Raw genomic sequence first — 6,452 nt, 5'->3', positions numbered from 1 at the left:
CCATGTGCAGTTGCAAACCGTAGTCTGGCTTTTTTATGGCGGTTTTGGCGCATTGGCTTCTTCCTTGCTGAGCGGCCTTTCAGGTTATGTCGATATAGGACTCGTTTTACTGTGGATATAGATACTTTTGTACCTGTTTCCTCCAGCATCTTCACAAGGTCCTTTGCTGTTGTTCTGGGATTGATTTGCACTTTTCACACCAAAGTACGTTCATCTCTAGGAGACAGAACGCGTCTCCTTCCTGAGCGGTATGACGGCTGCGTGGTTCCATGGTGTTTATACTTGCGTACTATTGTTTGTACAGATGAACGTGGTACCTTCAGGCATTTGGAAATTGCTCCCAAGGATGAACCAGACTTGTGGAGGTCTACAACTTTTTTTCTGAGGTCTTGGCTGATTTATTTTTATTTTCCCATGATGTCAAGCAAAGAGGCACTGAGTTTGAAGGTAGGCCTTGAAATACATCCACAGGTACACCTCCAATTGACTCAAATGATGTCAATTAGCCTATCAGAAGCTTCTAAAGCAATTACATAATTTTCTGGAATTTTCAAAGCTGTTTAAAGGCACAGTCAACTTAATGGATGTAAACTTCTGACCCACTGGAATTGTGATACAGTGAATTATAAGTGAAATAATCTGTCTGTAAACAATTGTTGGAAAAATTACTTGTGTCATGCACAAAATAGATGTCCTAACCGACTTTCCAAAACTATAGTTTGTTAACAAGACATTTGTGGAGTGGTTGAAAAACTAGTTTTAATGACTCCAACCTAAGTGTATGTAAACTTCTAACTTCAACTGTATATGGAAAACACAACATAGTCATAGCTGAAAATAGCACTCCAAAGCATAACCACAGACCTTCACAGGGCCGATAAGCCATAAAGCAAATTTAGTTAGAATTGCCCCCTGATTCAGTACGCAATGTTTACATGCATTCAGCATACGTACATGGTGCATGTGCTACATACAAGAAGGGTGACTGAAATAAATGCTACCTTTCAGTACCCATGTGCTTCCCACAGGCAATAAAGCTAGCCACAGATCTTATTAAGACTAGGCCCCTCTGAAGCTAGCTACAGTGCAACACAGTGCAAACTCTACACCCTTTCAAAATGGTTTTTCAACTGTCCCCATATGAGAACCCTTTTTGGTTCCAGGGAGAGCCCTTTTTGGTTCCACGTAGAACTATTTTGGGTTCCATGTAGAAGCCTCTGTGGAAAAGGTCCTACATGAAACCCAAAAGGGTTCTACCTGGAACCAAAAGCATTCTACCTCTAACCAAAAAGGGTTTGTCAAAGGGTTCTCCAATGGGGACAGCCGAAGAACCCTTTTAGGATCGGAGAACCCTTTTAGGTTCTAGGTAACACTTTTTGTTCTAAGAGTGTACAGGGTTAACTCTACAGAGGTAGCTATACTACAGAGTGCAAATATGGTGAAAATAAATATGGCAGGCCTATAAAACTGTGAGGGCTGACTGAAACAGTACCCTCTGACAGAGGCCTGCGGTAGACAGAGACTTGGCTGGGAGCCTAATCAGATCACAAACACATCTTATATACTGTATATTATACAGCAGTATTGAGGGAGGAGGCACCACCAGATGCTATAGGCTATAGATGCCCACTCTTACTGTAACTATACTTGGGGTGTGGAAGAGCTAGTGTTTATTGGGGTAGTCTAAACAAAGGAAGGAGGCTTGGGGACGAAGTTTGTGAGTGTGTGTTTGTGTTTAGAGTTTAAGTATGTCTCTGCAGTGTCAGGAAACGTTTTACTTTCCTACCTTTCTCTCTGGGCGTCTTTAGGGTGGGGGCATGAGGCAGCAGCGCTCTGAAATACAGAATTGAACGTGTGTGTGTGTGTGTGTGTGTAATGGAGTTAAGAACGTACCGGAAGCTCACTCCACAGCTAGCTTGAAATGTTGCAGATGGAGCCATCCAATTGGTACCCTTTGGGTGGGTCAAATCATTGGAACATTGTCATAGAGGACGGTCACGTGTGTTAGCAAAGCAGAGGTCCCAAGTTCGAGCCAGGTATGACCCAAATCGGGGGGAAGTGGTTCTCGCTAAGCAAGCAGCGTGAAGTCCTTTACACAAGTAATGTGATGGCCGTAACACAAGAAACAAGACAGCCTTTACACAAACAACGTGACTGTGATGCGTGTGATAGAAGGAGTCAGGCGCAGGAGAGTAATACGCATCCAAAACGTTTATTCCGTTGATAAACAGTTGCGCAAGTATGCGACAACAAAACTCAGGCACAGGGGAAATATCTACCCTGGCAACAACAAGGTAAGGGTAGCTCAACCGAGCTACACACAGCTCACAACAAACAATCACCCACACAGACAAGGAAGCAGAGGGAACACTTATACAATGACTAATTGGGGATAAGGACCAGGTGTGTGTGATTAATTAGACAAGACTAGTGGAGTGATGATAAATGGATCGGCAGCAGCTAGTAAGCCGGTGATGACGAACGCCGAAACCTGCCCGAACAAGGAGGGGAGGCAGCCTCAGCGGAAGTCGTGACAGTACCCCCCCTTGAAGCACGGCTCCAGCAGCGCACTGATCCCGGCCTCGGGGACAGCCAGGAGGACGCGGAGCAGGGCGAGCTGGATGGCGATGGTGTAAATCCCGTAACATGGAGGGATTGAGGATATCCCTCACCGGGACCCAGCACCGTTCCTCCGGACAGTACCCCTCCCACTCCCGACGCCTCAAATCCAGGATGGAACGGACCAAGTACGCCGGGGCCCCCTTGATGTCCAGAGGAGGTGGAGGGACCTCCCGCACCTCAGACTCCTGGAGTGGACCAGCTACCACCGGCCTGAAACGAGGGGTTAAAACGGTAATCAGGGGGAAGTAATAACCTATATGTGACCTCGTTGACTCTCCTCAGGACTTTGAACGGCCCCACAAACCGCGGCCTCAGCTTCCGGCAGGGCAGGCGGAGTGTCAGATTCCGGGTCGAGAGCCAGACCCGATCCCCCGGTACAAAGACGAGGGCCTCACTGCGGTGGCGGTCAGCGTTGGCCTTCTGATGACGCATGGTGCGTTGGAGGTGAACGTGGGCAGCATCCCACGTCTCCTCCGTGCACCGAAACCAGTCATCCACCGCAGGAGCCTCGGTCTGGCTCTGGTGCCACGGTGCCAGAACCAGTTGGTAACCTAGAACACACTGGAAAGTTGTTAGGTCAGTGGAGGAGTGGCGGAGAGAGTTATGGGCATATTCTGCCCATGGCAAGAACACTGACCGGTCCTGGCAGTAGGACCGCAGGAACCTACCCACGTCCTGATTTACCCATTCCACATGCCCATTACTCTCGGGGTGGAACCCAGAGGTCAGGCTGACCGAGACCCCCAGACGTTCCATGAACAACTTCCAGACCTTGGACGTGAACTGGGGACCTCGGTCAGACACTATATCCTCTGGTACATCGTAGTGCCGGAAGACGTGAGTAAACAGGGCCTCTGCAGTCTGCAGGGCCGTGGGGAGACCGGGCAGAGGAAGGAGGCGGCAGGACTTTGAGAAGCGGTCCACAATGACCAGGATGGTGGTGTTACCTTGGGAGAGGGGAAGATCAGCCAGAAAATCAATGCTAAGGTGCGACCATGGTCGTTGTGGAACTGGTAACGGTTGTATCTTACCTGCTGGGAGGTGCCTAGGTGCCTTACTCTGGGCGCACACCGAGCAGGAGGAGATGTACACCCTCACGTCCTTAGCCAAGGTAGGCCACCAGTACTTTCCGCTCAGGCAGCGCACTGTACGACCGATACCTGGGTGACCAGAGGAGGGTTACGTGTGTGCCCAGAAGATCAGACGATCACGGATAAGAGCAGGCACGTACTGCAGCCCAGCTGGACACTGAGGTGGAGATGGCTCTGTGCGTAATGCCCGCTCTATATCCGCGTCCATCGCCCATACTACCGGCGCCACAATGCAGGAGTCCTGGAGTATGGGTGTGTTGTCTCTGGGCCTCTCCTCTGTGTCATACAGCCGGGACAATGCGTCTGCCTTCACGTTCTTCGTACTCGGAATGTATGACAGTGAGAAATCAAACCGGGTGAAGAATAGGGCCCACCTGGCCTGGCGAGGATTCAGCCTCCTCGCTGCCCAGTTGTACTCCAGGTTACGGTGGTCCGTCCAGACGAGGAAAGGGTGTTTTGCCCCCTCGAGCCAATGCCTCCACATGGTCAAGGCTCGGACAACAGCCAACAGCTTTTGATCACCAACGCCGTAGTTCTGCTCCGCCGGGCTGAGCTTCTTCGAAAAGAACGCACAGGGGCGGCGCTTGGGTGGCATACCCGAGCGTTGAGACAGGACAGCTCCTATCCCAACCTCGGACGCATCCACCTCCACTACGAACGGTCGTGATGAATCGGGGTGGGCCAGTACTGGGGCTGAGGTGAACAGACCCCGCAGTTTGCTGAAGGCCAGGTCAGCCTCAGCAGACCAGCATAGCCAGGACGGCCCACCCTTCAACAGGGAGGTAATGGGAGCTGCGACCTTGCCAAAGTCACGGATAAACCTCCGATAATAGTTGGCAAAGCCAAGGAAACCTCCTTAACCGTGGTTGGAGTCGGCCAATTGCGCACGGCTGAAATGCAATTCTCCCTCCATCTCCACACCTGAGGTGGAAATGCGGTATCCAAGGAAGGAGACGGACTGCTGGAAAAACATACACTTCTCTGCCTTAGCATAAAGGTCATTTTCCAACAGTCGGGCCAGCACCTTGCGAACCAGGGACACATGCTCGGCGCGCGTAGCGGAATACACCAGGATGTCATCGATGTAGACCACTACACCACGACCAAGCATGTCCCGAAACACCTCGTTCACAAAGGACTGGAAAACTGAGGGAGCATTCATCAAACCTTAGGGCATCACTAGGTATTCATAATTCCCGTGGTTGGGCTGAATGCTGTCTTCCACTCATCTCCCTCTCGGATACGCACCAGGTTGTACGCACTCCTGAGATCTAATTTGGTGAAGAAGCGTGCCCCATGCATTGATTCAATCACTGAAGGAATGAGGGGGAGAGGATAACAAAATCTTATCGTCTCCCTGTTCTGTGGTCGATAATCAATGCACGGGCGCAGACCACCGTCCTTCTTCTTCACAAAGAAGAAACTTGAGGAGGCGGGTGAAGTGGAGGGACGTATATACCCCTGGCGCAGAGACTCAGTGACATATGTTTCCATAGCCACCGTTTCAGCCTGTGACAGGGGGTATATATGACTCTTGGGAGGTACAGCGTCTACCCGGAGGTTTATCACGCAATCCCCCGCCCGATGAGGTGGTAATTTAGTTGCCTGCATTTTAGAGAACGCTTGTGCCAGATCGAGGTATTCAGGGGGAATGCGCAAGGTGGAGGTACGGTCTGGACTTTCCACCGTGGTTGCACCAACGGAAACACCTAGACACCTATCCTGGCACTCTCGCGACCACCCCGTGAGAACCCTCTGCGGCCATGAGAAGGTGGGGTTGTGGAGTGCTAGCCAAGGGATACCTAATACCACAGGGAAAGCAGGAGACTCAATAATGGAAAAAGTAACCTGCTCACAATGAGTCTCCTGGGTAATCATGGTGACTGGTGCAGTAACTTCCTTAACCAACCCGGACCCTAATGGTCGACTATCAATTGCTCTGATGGGGCATGGAATGGATAGGGGAATCAATAGAATGCCTATACGGTGTACGAATGCCCTGTCTATAAAGTTCCCAGCTGTGCCTGAATCGACTAGTGCCTTACACTGGGGAACATCCATGTGCTCAGGAAAGGAGATTAGTATTTTACAGTGCGCAGCAGAGGGCTCTGAACGAGTGTGGGTGTTCGATACCTGGAGTGATGCGAGAGTGCCCTGCCTGCCGCCTCCAAACCCAGAAGAGCGTTGACGACAACGTGTGGTGAAATGTCCCTTCGCACCACCAGTGTGGCACTGGCACTGTCGTCCTCCACTCTCTCGGCCGGCGTAACACAAGCAACGTGATATCATTTACACAGGCAATGTGACGTCATTTATACAAGCAACATGACATCCATAACACAGGCAACGTGTCGTCCGTTAAACAAGCAGCGTGATGTCCTTTACACAAGCAACATGACATCCGTAATACAAGCAACGTGACGTCCTTTACACAAGCAACGTGACATCATTTACACAAGCAACGTGACGCCCTTTACACAAACAATGTGACGTCCTTTACACAAGCAACGTGACGTCCTTACACAAGCAACGTGACGTCCTTTACACGTGTGTGCGTGTGTATAAGGCCTGGGGCAGGAGACTTAAGGACTCTCAACTGACAGTTGATTAAAGACTGGAATGGGCTGACCCAGCTCTGAGTGACAGGAAAGAGAGAGAGAGAGAGAGAGAGAGAGAGAGAGAGAGAGAGAGAGAGAGAGAGAGAGAGAGAGAGAGAGAGAGAGAGAGAGAGAGAGAGAG

This window comes from Coregonus clupeaformis, chromosome 12 (genome assembly GCF_020615455.1).
Source record: "Coregonus clupeaformis isolate EN_2021a chromosome 12, ASM2061545v1, whole genome shotgun sequence".
NCBI classification, from domain to species: Eukaryota; Metazoa; Chordata; class Actinopteri; order Salmoniformes; family Salmonidae; genus Coregonus; species Coregonus clupeaformis.
Note: the sequence above shows the minus strand (reverse complement) of the source record.